The sequence below is a fragment of the Emydura macquarii genome, unplaced genomic scaffold (assembly GCF_026122565.2).
Source record: "Emydura macquarii macquarii isolate MOO-44397 ecotype Brisbane River unplaced genomic scaffold, CSIRO-AGI_Emac_v2 contig_2171, whole genome shotgun sequence".
NCBI lineage: Eukaryota > Metazoa > Chordata > Testudines > Chelidae > Emydura > Emydura macquarii.
Genome location: NW_027132308.1, coordinates 2,774,144 through 2,788,348, shown reverse-complemented (window position 1 = coordinate 2,788,348; position 14,205 = coordinate 2,774,144). Strand labels below are relative to the sequence as shown.

The 14,205-nt window shown below is 41.1% G+C and overlaps 1 pseudogene; it reads right to left on the bottom strand.

The window, feature by feature from the left end:
* Nucleotides 1-5,667: 5,667 nt before the first annotated feature.
* LOC137160207 (profilin-1 pseudogene) lies at nt 5,668-8,540 on the bottom strand (annotated as a pseudogene).
* Nucleotides 8,541-14,205: the final 5,665 nt, after the last annotated feature.

The window sequence follows — 14,205 nt, the reverse complement described above, 5'->3', positions numbered from 1 at the left end:
CAACCCACCAGTCTGAGCACAATCTTTCAGTCTCCGTCTATGTTCCATTGATTTCAGTCACAACAGGCCACAACACAAACTAAGCTCTCAGTACGACTTCTTCAGCTTCCAGTCGAAGCAATTAGAAGGAGGTGTTACTTTCAAGGCTTCAAAGAGTCTCAGGCATGTGATTAGTTGATTGCATAATTGTAAAGAATCTCAGTGTAACCACTACCACTGCATTCCTTACAACAGTGGTTAATGTCAGACAAATCTTCTGCAGCCTGCTCAGGGCATAATCAGCTCTATAGTATTGATACTGTAGAGTGATCTGGACAGCTCAGAGTGAAGTCAAGTCTTTTGGACCTATATTTTCTATATTTTGAAAACATTTACCCTGGTCAGGAAATTAGTTCTTTAGCAGGTATGGCTGAGTTAACTTTGTGTGGGGGATATTAGAACATGATAAAAATAATCATATCCACACACTATATAATGAATGTTAGAATATAGCAAAAATTAGTCACTGATATTACTCCACCAAGACTCCAGAGACTTACATCTGGAATTAATTTGGCCTAATAAGTTGACTCACAGGAAATTTGGGCAGAAATATTTCCGTGGTCATTCAGACTGTAATTTTCTCATTTTTGACAGATAAGTGGAATAGGAGGTTATCATAGTGGCATTGAATTGGCTATACTTAAAATATTTCCCTTTTTAAATGACATGGCCAAATAGAGTTTTCATTTTTCCACCAGTAAAATCTTCAGGTGAATTAAGAATGGAATATAGAGATCACTCCTGAATATAATTTACAGAGAAAGAAATAAGTTTAACATTCTGAAAGTTCTTTTCCATCTAGTTATGGAGTAAGACATAAAGGTGCACTATAGGAAAGTAGGCTAATGGAGTATACTTTTGCAGGGATAGGGCTTGGGAGTGTTCTGTTTCTACCTATTATGGATTCAAGAATTAGAAACCACTTAGTGTTTTTGCAGTTAAATAAGCATAGTGTTCGCTAACCAGTCTTCTTTATTTGAGTGGACTTTAGAAGCCTCTGTTTGCCCAGCTGAGTGGTACAGCATGCTCATTTGTCTAATGAAAGAAGCCATTTTAAGGATTCTTAGCTGCACAATCTAACTCACATTTATTAATCTTTAATACACTATGCAGTGTTCCCTGTAACCAAGAATTTTGGAAGGGTACTGAGGGGAACTTGAGCTGGTTAGAAGCCTGTGAACAGTCCTTATAGGGGGGCATTGTAGGTATACCACATCAGTGGGTTGTAGGACTGTCCTGGCTATGCCTTCTCCAGCCAACACCAATATGCCCATGTGTCAGGGGCTGCTGTCAGACCTCTGCTTCACAAGAGCTACTTCTGTGTAGAGGAAATTTGCTGAAGGGACACCAGGTAGCAAGTATACTGTAGCCACAGTACAGAGGAATGTCAGTTCTGTACTTTATACCCCAACTAAGGGAGAGTAAGATGTTTATAGTCAAATCCCACTCCCACTGAAACAGGGAACATTTCAGTTCTACATGAGTAGAAGCCAGATGAGATCCTAAGACCATCCTAGAGAGAAATAGCTTTTCTCAATTCTATTTTTTTGTGTAATACTGGTCTACAAATTTAAGGTTTTATTACACAGAAATCCTGAAGGTGAATTAAGAGTCTATTTGAACTAGGACGAGACAGAGGGTAGGTGGCCAAGGCTAGTCAGGGAGTACCCTATTACAAGTAGCTTGAGCAATATGAATGATTAGTCTTTGTTGTTGCCCTGTGGCTCCCTCCCCCAACACACAGCTAGTTGATTTTGAGTAGCCTACATAGTTACCTGGTAGAATATTGTTCAGATTTAAAGTTTTCCATTTTGAAACAAAGGACAAAGTTAGGGAAACAAAAAAAACTGTATATGAAGTCACTAGTTTGGCTTAGTTTTTTGACCAACTCTATTTGCTATTTTTAAGATGTTGCTCGTCCCTGCTTTAAACTTCAGCAACTGCTGTGGTAACTAAAATAGAGGTTAGTTTCATTAACTTAAATAGGTTGAGCTTAGTCATGTCAAGTAAATATTTCAGAGGGTTATCTTCAATATAATAGAAAAGACAGCCCACATGAAGCGGTACAAACAAACTGATGAGTGGCAGCATTGCTGTTTGATTGGAACATATTTGTAGTCTAACCTTTTACCAAGAGAGGTCATTCAAACTTGAATGGAAATGTAGCCAGCTGTTCTTCTAAGGGCAAACTGTAGGTCTATATTTGATTACATTGAGGCATATACTCCCATTATTTTGATTAGTAATTAAAAGGCAGGGACTGCCCCTTTACTTTTTTATGCACCTGTCTCAGCTGTAATTTTCTGAGTTAGTTCAGCTGAGTATTGTTGCCAAGACTAGAAAACATAACAGCAGTCTTCTGTGTCAACTGGTCCTGAAAATGTAAAGTTGAGAAGTCAATTGATTTAGTTCTCCCCACAGTTACAACAATAAGCTTTAGAAACTTAAGGCATGCCTCTACAACTGAAAGGAATTATCACATAATTCTTTCATCCACTTAAATAAGATTTACTTTTTAAAAAATATACATAGTTCCTTCAATAAGCTATCAAAATGCCATTCTTCCGCTTGAAATTTCTAAAATCTAGCTGAGGAGTGTTTTTGTGCAAATAGCTTTTATACCTTGCAAAGAGAATCCAACTTTAGCAGCATTACACTGTTCATTCAATATCTGAATGTTGTAATGCCATAGCTATATTCCTCCAAAGCCACTAGGGCTCCCTTGTATGTTGAGAGAGACCACTGAAGAGTAGTCAGTGGAAAAGCCAACTAAGAGGTCATTTAGGAGTTTGTCTCAACTCCATTAGTGGAAAAGCAAGACTACAATAGCTGTCAGGTAAACATTACATCCTCCACCTGCTCCTTTGTATGTGGACAGACTAGCAATGTTGATGCAAGGACCCACATTAGTGTGTTTCAGTCCCTTGCGGGTACTATAAAAAGCAGAGGAGGTTCCAACCATCATGGGATCTAGCCAAAGCAGGATTAGACAATGCATTAAGGACCGCACCAAAGTCATATTCCATTCCACCATGTTAGGCACCTTCTGTGCTTCCTGGGCCATGGCAAGGCTAACACAAACCTCCTCTTTCCCCCAAATCATTCCTTCCTCATTGAAAGTTGTTCTGAGTGAATAGCACCTGTGATTTAAGCAGGTAAAAATCTACACACAAAAGCTTCCTGTTCCGAAGTGGTCTACAAATGACCTCACTGCACATTAAGTGGTGGGGGCCATCGTTTGGCTTATTGGTAAAGGTGTGCACCCCTTTTAAGGGCTACGGAGATAGGGAGTGACTTTCTGCTGCAGTTGAGAACTAGGTCAGCATGGAGGTTGCTGACCCATCCCCACCCCCAGGTTAACAGAAGGGGGGGAGAAGCTATACAGGTCCATGCCAAGGAAGAAAAGACCTCTTTTACCTCCACCAGGTTATCTTCAAGTTAACGAGTGAGATTTCACGAATCTGTGCATTAACAAGAGTCAACTTTCGTTTTCAGACAAGCCTAGTACTGCTTTATAAAAATAAGTTATGACAGCTTGTAGAAAATCTCAGGTAGCGAAAACTAGTTTTTGCTACCCTGAACTCCAATAACTAAATGTCCTGTTAATACATTATTTCACCAAAACTATTCTTACATAACAGCTAGACAAGACCATTATGATCAGCTAGTCCTACTTGTGTAACACAGGCCAGAGAACTTCATAAGAAATTCCTGCATCACCTGAACTTGGCATAGTATTCCACTATGAAGTCACAAACGCTGTATAGCATCCCTCCTTCCACACACCATATTTATCCTTAGATGTTCATAGAATATTAGAGTTGGAAGGGACCTCAGGAGGTCATCTAGTCCAACCTCCTGCTCATGTTACCTTGCATGTTCTGTTTGTTATCCACCACAGTTTCCCTCCTCCTCTTTCCTTCCTCTTCCCCAGCCCAGTCTGTTCTTTTCAAGATAATCCTCCATCCTATAACTGTGATAAACCTTCTTAGTTCCTAGACTGACCTTTTCTTTAAATGTATTGGAGTGAATGTTCAAGTGAGCTCAGATTACTACATCTAACTCATTGTAAATGGGACCTGTCATTTACCACTAGGTCTGACTAAGAAATGGTTTCAACGTTCTGCAAAATATAATAAAATAAGAAAAATGTATAGTTTTCCCCGCCCACATCAGGAGAAGAGACCTTTCTAATTTATCCATGGAAGAGTGACCCACCCAAGACCAGCCAATGGCCTAATAGTTAGGCCATTCAGATGTGAACATGGGTTTCTCCACATCCAAGATGCCACCAGGCAACTGGCTACTCTGGGGTGGGTGTTGGTCTTAGTCCTCTCGTTTGAGCAGAAATTCCATTCTGGACCAGAGAAACCTTCCCCAATGATATGTTCAGTAACAGTTTTGGTTTCGGCAAATTTTATACTGTTTTAGTAGAGGACTCTCCGTCATCTCTTTCTATTGTTTCACCCCGCCCCCTCCACTGCAAACTTTACCAGCAGTAATTTTAGTTGCATTCCAGATTATTGATAGAAATATTGACAATTATTGGACCAAGAACAAATCCCTATGGGACCTCTTAAGAAACTCATTGGATGATTCCCCTTTTACAATTTATTGGTAATATCTAGTATTGGATATATACCATTGCATGGATCTGGTCCCAATATTAGAAATGTCTTACTGTCTGTCAAATCTTGGGCTGGCAGGATTATCTCCAATGTTGTGGAGTTGAGCTTCACAAAGGAGAATGGATGCTGGCTAGTAAAAGTAATGACATGTAAACATGAATTCTGCCTGGATTTAAGTTTAAAAAGAGATTAGAATATTTCTAGTAGTCCTTCATTAACTTTACTGTGAAATGATTACTAGAGTTGGCTGAAACTCAGGACTCCTTGCTTGTGAGAAATGGATATAAAAATCGGTATTTGATCCTACTTGGAACTGAATTTGTTCTTCAGGTTTCTCAGACTAGAAATGCTAACAATATTTCCCCCTGCAACACTGATGTTTCAATATGAGCAACCACAGCAAAACCAACCGTTCCCTCAGCAGCTTTATGGCCTTTCAGGGTCTGAAGCAACCCTCCCATGCACACTGCTTCAGATCCCAGGGCTCCCAGACAATTGGCAGGGATGCCCCCTAGCCACTTATAGCCCATCTCAGGTCTTCCGGGACACAAAGTCCCAGGAGTCCAGGCTTGATCCAGAGTTCTCAGGGCTTCCAGCCTGCCTGCTGCAATGCCCAGAACCTAGATTTTGAAGCCCTGCATTGGCTGTCCTGCCTTGGAGCCATGAACCCAGGAAACCCAAGATGGACCCTGAACAGCCCACATGGCAAGGCTTTTGTTGAGGTGTGGATCCTGGTGCCCCTGTGCTCTTAGCTCTGGATCACCAGAAGCCCACATTCTCCAGCAGCCTATGAGGCAAGCTGGCACATAACCAGGCAGACTTCCAACAGAACCTGTCTGCAATTTGACCAAAATTTGGTTGTATCTGACTCACTTTCACAAGGTGTTCAAATCTGATAAGCCAGCCAGCTTTAGCTATTTGAATAGCGGAGTCACAAGTGTAACTAATTTTGGTCAGAATACTTGTCTTTTCCCCTTTGTAATAAGCCACCATAGTGTTTGTTATTTGAATTTTTTTTTTATGTTTTTCATTTTCATTACATTGTAGTTTTGAAAAGCCAACCAGTAAAGTTAGAGTTTGCAGCAGAAAGATATCTATACTTCTTTCCTTTGTGCAAGATGGGGGTTGCAGTCTTGAATATTGTCAGAGTAATCACTCTCTTTATTAGAACCAAGTGGACAGCTGGCACATTAATAGTGTGCATTTCTTAAATAACAAGCCATGTCAAAACACTTCTTGTTGACACTTCCTCCATGGACTCCTTCTTTGCCCATTAGCACAACCAAAGTTTTGGTTGTTCGGGAGACTGTAATGTTGAAAGTGGGTTCTCCTTTAATGCTCTTTGTTCTCAGGTCCATGGTGAACTCTTCATCTATCATCAGATTGTCCCTGATCACTGAGCACTTCTGGCCTCCCAGTGTCAGTCCATTGACAAATAACTGAGAGCGATTGTTGCCCAGTAACATGCTCACCTCCACAGGAGAGATGCCTGCAAAGATCTTGCCAGGGACAGCAGCCCACACAGAAGGAACATCCTTGTAACCAACAATGGCAGCATCCTGGCATGTCTCATCAGCCATCAAATGGTCAACATAGGATTTCCAGCTGGCCATGGCTCTCTTAGGCCTGGATGTACAATGCTATCTGAGAAGAAAAAGTGTCTGTCAGTCTTGTCCACTGAGCTTCTTGGGGGCGGGGGGGGGGAAGGGGGAAAAGGGGGAGCTCATGTCAACACTGATCCTGCTGTTCTTTCCTTATGAAGACTGCAAGAATGGTCATGCTCGATCAAGCCAGTAGTCCTTCTAATCCAGCATCCCATCTGTCAGTACTAGCTGTTTATAGGAAGTTCCCTGCAGTAAACTGTCATTATTCAAAGGCAGATATCCCATAAATTTCTCCAGACCCCTAGTCTCTGGAATCACCCACCATGCAGGTTACTAGTGTCTCTCCCTCCTCTAACCTCACATCCATCCTATGTGCAACTCCTGTCTCTTCTTCCTGCTGAAGAGTCTTAAAGAGACTTGGCCTATACCACTGAAACTCTTGTTCAGACCCCACCCCCTGTTATACAGAGGGCTGCAGCTTCTGACAATCATGCATAGAGTCCCCTTTTGCTCCATACCAGACAGCTGCCAAGACACTTTTGCTCCTAGAGTTCTGACCAGGTCACACATTAACTGGCTCCCCTTTTTCACTCCCATCAAATCTGAGCTTGTCTGATTTAAAAACCTTTCACAGCAGTGCCTCTCCTTATATATGTTGCCTCTACCCCATTCTGCAAGCTTTGAAAGCCCATTCACTTGCTCCCCCCACTAAATTTCCCAACTCTCTTATTTCCCCTCCTTATTGATGGATACCCTACCTGAATTGATATTAAAAAAACCTATCCTTTCCTTCAAATTCCTCAAGGCCCACTTCTGATGCATCACCCACAAGAAGTTCAACAAACTTGCCAACTATTGATAGCTATGACAACAAATGAGCCACCAAGAAATAGCTACATTATGTAACCACATGATCACACATTTCTAGAGCTAGATAGGGAAAAATAACTCAGTTTTTCCAACAAAGGGACAGTTTTAGGGGGAAATGTTTCAAGAACATTTGTTTCTTGGGAAATTTTTCTTTTGGAGGGGAGGGAGGAATATTTACTTGGTGTGACCTGTTCCAAGAGTATCAGCTCTCCGAAGCTAGAAGTGTTTTTCCTCCGCACTCAACAGAGTGGGCACCATTTAGGATCAGAGCTTTTGGAAGATGCCACCACCACCAGCTTCCATCCATGTACTCTCATTTATCATAAATTTGTGACACTAAAGGCCCTCCAAACTTTTTGGCAGTCCAAAACTACCAGCAGCAAGTAATTAGACATTACCAGAGAAGTCCAATCTATGAGCCTTGACGTTTCAAGCAATATTGAAGGTGGGTACTATTTAAGATTATATACTGCAGAACAATCAGTTTTTCAAGGAGACAGGAGTACAACTTATTAACAAGTTGACAGCTGCTCCATTTAAGAGGCAGCTTTAAAAAACAAAACAAAACAACACAACAACAAAAAAAACCACACACCACTTCAGTTTTCTCATGGGAAAATTATTTTTAGAATCTCGGTATCTTAACTCAGGAAACTGATTAATGAATTAGAGAAGTTTCCTCAGAAGCAATTTACTGTTTACAAATATGCAAGAAAAGCAACAAAATTATAATTAATGTGAATTTTCACAAGACCCTATGTTTAGCTGACTATTCATTTCCTTTGGACAGCGTTACTAGAGCTGTAATGTAAAATGAAGGATGGCAATCTGATGCCAGTTTTCAATAAGTGTCTGAGCTACATTATAACTACTCACATTAACAGTCTAATTCAGAAAAAAAGCAACTGTTCATGTACACAATTCGTCATGATGTGTGACACTAGGGAGCTCAGATACATTGGCTTACCCAGGGCAGCCCTTACAGCATTTACTGCAAGACTGTGCCATGTGGTCTCAGTATTACATTTAAATCTAATAAGATACAATCTTAAATTTATTACTCAAGATATTCACTGAGTTTTGACAACCCCACTAAGGAGCTGTAGAGTACTACAGTTTAATGGTAGCCAACATGACTTGTGTTAAGGGTTTGTGGTTTTTCTTACCTTTGTCCCTTTACTACTGATCAGCAAACTTTCACTCTTATTTTCCTACTGACTAGTCTTCTTTCTCACACGGGGTTTCAGCTGTAAGAGAAAGTTATTAAACTTTATAGAAACCTTTTAAAAATAAATTTACCATTTCCTTTTCCACACCCATAGAAGCTCTTACCTGTATTAACACCACCTAGTTTAAAAAAAATGCTGCTTGAATAATACCTGAATACAAGCCTTTTAAAGAGTCTAAGCACCACAAGTGTGTGGGAGGCAGGGTTAACAAGCAGCATATTAGCACTTGATTTGAAGTCTTCCCTGAGCCAGGGACTCTAGGAAAGCGTTTCTGTATGTGTTGGATTTTTTTTCCCTTAAGGGACAGTTAATTGAGGGGAAAGTCTCATTAAAAACAACAAACCAACTAACCCAATCAAGCAATCAAAAAACACAAAACAAACAAAGAAGCAAAAATTTGAAGTGAACCAGACAGGTTCTTGAATGATAACAACATGAAAATATGCATAGGGACCTCAAGATATCATCTTGTCCAGCCACTGCACTCATGGCAGGATTTAGTAATATCTAGACCATCCCTGACAGGTGTTTGTCTAACCTGCTCTTAAAAATCTCCAATAATTGAGTTTCCACAACCTCCTTAGGCAATTTATTCCTGTGATTAACCACCCTCACAGTTAGGAATTTTTTCCTAATGTCTAACCTAGACCTCCCTTGATGCAGTTTAAGCCCTTTGCTTCTTGTCCTGTCCTCAGAGGTTAAGAAGAACAATTTGTCTTCCTCCACCTTGTAACAACCTTTTATGTACTTGAAAGCTGTAATCATGTCCCCTCTCAGGCGTCTCTTCTCCAAGCTAAACAAACCCAGTTCTTTCAGTCTTGCCTAATTTTTGTTGCTCTTCCCTGGACTTTCTCCAATTTGTCCACATCCTTCCTGAAATTCGGCGCTCAGAACTGGACACAATACCCCAGTTGAGACTAATCAGTGCGGAGTAGAGCTGAAGAATTACTACTCGTGTCTTACTTACAACACTCCTGCTAATGCATCCCAGAATCATGTTAGCTTTTTTTTGCAACAGTATTGCACTGTTGACTCATATTTAGCTTGAGGTTCACTATGACCCCAGCTCCCTTTCTGCAGTACTCCTTCCTAGGCAGTCATTTCCCATTTTGTATGTGTGCAACTGATCTTTCCCTAGTGGAATACTTTGCATTTGTCCTTATTGAATTTCATCCTATTTACCTTAATTCTCCAGTTTGTCCAGATCAGTCTGAATTATAATCCTATCCTCCAAAACACTTGCAACCCCTCCCATCTTGGCATGTCAAAGAGAGCTTCAAACTTTTTCTAACACTTTACCACTTCCTACCAATAATAATAATTAATTAATAATAATAATCCATGAAAAGGGAAAGAGATAACCCCTATTTCATTGTAATTCTCTAGTGGAGATCTAATATCCTGACCCATATCTAATATCCTGACAAGAATTTGTGTTTCAAAAGTTATTAAATGTCCCAGGGTATGTTTACCTATTTTAGGTTACCTATTTTGTTATGGATGGAACATTATGCAGGTCGTGGTGGTGATATTATATTTAAATTGATATTGCGTTGACACATGCTCTTAGAGTGAAATGATAACCCCTCTATTTTATAGTTTAATGATTTCAGGGATGGGGTGGGTGACTGGGGTTGGGGAGAAGGGCAGAGCAAGATGAGTAGAAAGAAGCTGAGAGGGGATAGGTGGGAGAGCGTGGCTGGGAAGAGGCTTCTGCGCAGTGGGTCTAGGTGTTTCAGGGATCCCAGTGGCTCTACACTAAGGAATTGATCATTGAAGGGCTCGCTACTGGTGCATCGCTGCACTGTGGTGGGAATCAAAGGCAACAGCATCAGAGAAGCTCCAGCCCCAAACAACCGATGTCCATAACAGATTGCACTAAAGCATTGATGCAGCAAAGGACAAAAGTTCCCGCTGCCCCTCTGCCCAGCACCACACTCGGTGAGCCCTCCAATAGCCGCTCTGAGACGGTGGCGTCGGGCACCAGAGGAGGGGAGGCGTCGTTTGCCCTTTTTCCCTCCTGGCAGCTCAGTCAGGGTGTGGCTGAGCTATACTGAGATTGGCCGGCAGGTGCGGCTGCCCCCCTAGGCTAGAGGCCGCGCTGCGGGCTCCTGCAGAGAGAGGCCAGGCCGCTCCCTGGCGGTGCGAGCAGGAGCCCGCGCGAGTGGGGTGGAGGCTCGAGGCAGCGCCTGCTCGCTCCTTTCGTTCTCCCGCCCCGGAGCAAAGAGCGACAGTTACAAAGGTGAGCTGAGTGTGCGGGCGGAGGGCAGGGAGCCGGGAGAGTGCGCGCGTGCCTCTGCTCTGGGGGGCAGAAGAAGCAGCCTGCTGGAGAGGGAGCTGCCTGGGCCGGGGCGAGAGGGGGAAAAGAGCTAGCCGTGTAAGGGATTGAGTCCCTTGCAGGGAACAAACAGTGAGCAGCTCTCCAGGCTCAGGGGAGGGAGCTGGGCATAGGCAGCAGGGAGCTGACCCAGGAGAGGGGGTAAAGCAGGGCAGAGGGCAGTGCCTGGCCAGATGAAGGAACTGCTGTGAGTGCCCTGGGTTGAGGAGGGTTCACTGGAGCATAGACTGGGGAAGGTGTTAGGGGAAGGGCCTTTCCCATTAATAAGAAGCAAAAGGCAGGAGGGGCCCCCAGGTGTGTGTTTCTTGTACATTTCAGATTGCTCACAGCCCTTCTACTTTATGACTCATAGTCTTGCAAAGTAGATCTTTGTGTCCGTAGCCCATGGGGTGGCATCTTTTTTCTTAGCTGAGGGATGCTTGCTGTGACCAGTTTGAGAACCCCTGTCCTAGAAGAATAGTCATACAATGGAGGAGCTGGCAAGAAGTTAATACCAACAGGGCCACAACCTGGCCAAGCCATTGTCTCTGGTGAGGGAATAGGGAGTGTATGTGCTTAACTTTACAGCCTCTGAGTAATTCCACTGACTTTGATGGGATTGCTTACAGCTGTGAAATTGAGGCTTTGCAGGGTTGAGTTTTCAATCAGAGAACAGGTTGAAAAGGACAATGGTTTTGGAGACTAAAAACTGATATATTTTTTTTAATATATAATTTTTAGCATAAGACCAGGCTGTTGGCAATCTAGATTTCTACAAGTGTTTTAAAGATATTTTGTGAGGTGATTATTTCAAATGCACATGTGTTTATTTAAATCAGAATGTTGAAAGGTCTTTTTAAAAGAAATCAAAGTTAAAATTGAAATCCTTATAGCCACACATTTTGTTTGAGGGATAAAATCATAAATCACCTGTTTATACCTGTGGATGAAAATATATCTAATTTGTCAAAAATTGTTAATAGTGTGCGCTATGAATACACAAAAGTGATTCATTCTTCTGTCATGTGAATCCATGAGATGGATTTGAATGGGCTTTTAGAAATTGGTGGTTTCAGAAATGATTGGGGTTGCTTTTTCCTTTTAAGTTCCATTTTGCAGCTGTGTGTTGGTTAGTAGTGAGGTTTTCAGGTACAGAAGCAAATTAAATATTAGGGCTGCAGAGTTTTCTTTTCTCAGGATTACTTACCCATGATGCAACACTTGCATTCATGTGTTAATCTATGAAATGTCTCTTTGTCTCTTTGAATTGTGTAACATAAAGATGGGATTTTATATTACCTGCATGGTCAGTTAAGAACTCTTCTCCTTTTAGCTTATTTAGTTAAATTGACTTTGCGTAATGGAATTTTATACTTTCATTGCTCTGGAAATAAGCAGAAAATGTATTTCAGAAACCTATATAACATGCAACCTCTGATTTGTTTGTTACAAACTATATCTTTGAAAGTGTATAAATAACTGAGTACATACCAGCTAAACATTTACATCAGTTGTAGGGGATATATCTAAATGATTTACTAATATCACAACATGAATAATAACAATACTTCACATATTAAGAGCAGCACTCATTTAGAGATCAGAAAACATTTAGCAAACAATGAATGTAAGGGAGGAAGGCCCAGATTCTCAAAGGTGTTTAGGTGTGTAACTCTCATTGATTTCATTGGGAGTTAGGCACCTAAACATCCTTGAGGGTTTGGACCAAAGTATTTATTATCCACATATTATAGATGTGTAAATTGAAAGGAAGAGATGCTGAGTGATACGGTTAAGGATCTATAGCCCTGATCCCGCAAACACACGTGCTTTAGCTTTAACCATATGAGTAGTCCAATGAAGTTAAATGTATCTGATAGCTTATTCTACCCTTATCCCATCACCACAAAGGGACCAGTGAGAATGCAGTGTAGAGGGTGGACCTGGAAAGCCAGGTCCCAATCCTACATTGAGAACTGTCCAGGCACATGCCTTTGTGGAATCACAGTGATGTCAGTGGGTATCTAAGCAGATGCACCCTGCACCTTCATGCCATCAAGTTCTCCATACAGGATCAGGAACCTAGTAAGAATCACAATCCTGTGGAATTTGGCCCATTCCCGCAGACAGCATCTACCTTTGTGCTCCTATTCTCTCACCAGAAAAAGTGGCTTGGGCAGGTTGCAACCATTCTGGTGTTCGCTTCTTGCTACTCTGATCTGGAAAATGGCATGTTTCTCTGTCCTGGTGAATAATCTGGTACAATTCTTTGGAATTTAACTGTCATAAAAACAAATTTGACTTTGTTTTCTGCTGACATTTGTTGTACTCTGGCAAGCAATACTGTTGTATTTATTTATTGTCATATCAGTAGGGTCCTCATTTTGTAGTATTTTCACTTATTAATCTGGTGAATAAAAAAGCGACTTTAATTTATTTCCTTATTGATATTTGTGTGTGTGCGTTACTTAAAATTCTATGATCTGGAGAGTTTTTTGTGTATGGGAGTTCAACCTTCATTTTGTAGGCCCATGGTGGTGGTAGTGGTTCTGCATTCACATCCAATCTGCCTGATTCAAAATACAGTTTCAGCTTTGCTCTCTAGTGTATTTTACAACTCTGATAGGCTGAAATGAAATTATTATTATAGATGCTAATTACTTCATGTATTCTGAATGCTTTGATCCTAATTTAAAGCCGTTGAAGTCAGTGGGAGTCTTTCCAATGACTCATGGATTTTGGATCAGGCCTTTGGAAACAAGTTTATTTTATTTATTTGTTTATTTATTTAGCTATTGACTTGATAATTCATAGAATATTCTTGTCAGGGTTTTTTTTTTTTTTTTAAATAATAGTCTTATTGATTTTTAACATTTTGATATTATAAATAAAATAATTGATAATTACATTAAAAGCACACACTCACAAATGGATGAAGCAAACAGGTTAGTATTATCACCCCCATTTTGTAGGCAACAGGTACACAGAACCTCAGATCATCTTCTCCTGTGGGGAGGAAACAATCCGTTAACCACACAGTGTGTATGTCTACACTTGGACCTGGGGGTGTGATTGCCAGCCCAAAAAAACATACTTGTGCTAAATCAGATTGATTTAGCAAGCTAAAAATAGAGTGTAGCTGTGAGTGGCAGAAGGGGGTAATCTCCCCTAATGTGTGCTTGTCAGAGACGCTGGGTACATAGTGCCAAATTGGCCATTGCATTTTTTTTTTTTTTTGTATACTCTTAAGAGCATATCTCATGGCCACAATCCTGCACACACACAGTCCTTGTTTTCCATAGAGGTTTCTCAAATAACCACTATAATAAAACAATAAGCCTAATAAATTCTCTAAGTCAAACACTGCTTCCTCCACAACCAGTAACCAGGAATGGATCTCAAAACCACTGAAGATAGAAAGTGGAAGAGGTTTCCCACGGGTAATCCTTGCACATGGAACACCCCCTTTGTAGTCTGCTGGTAAGGAGTACTAATTCAGTAGGAGTCTTGTGTGA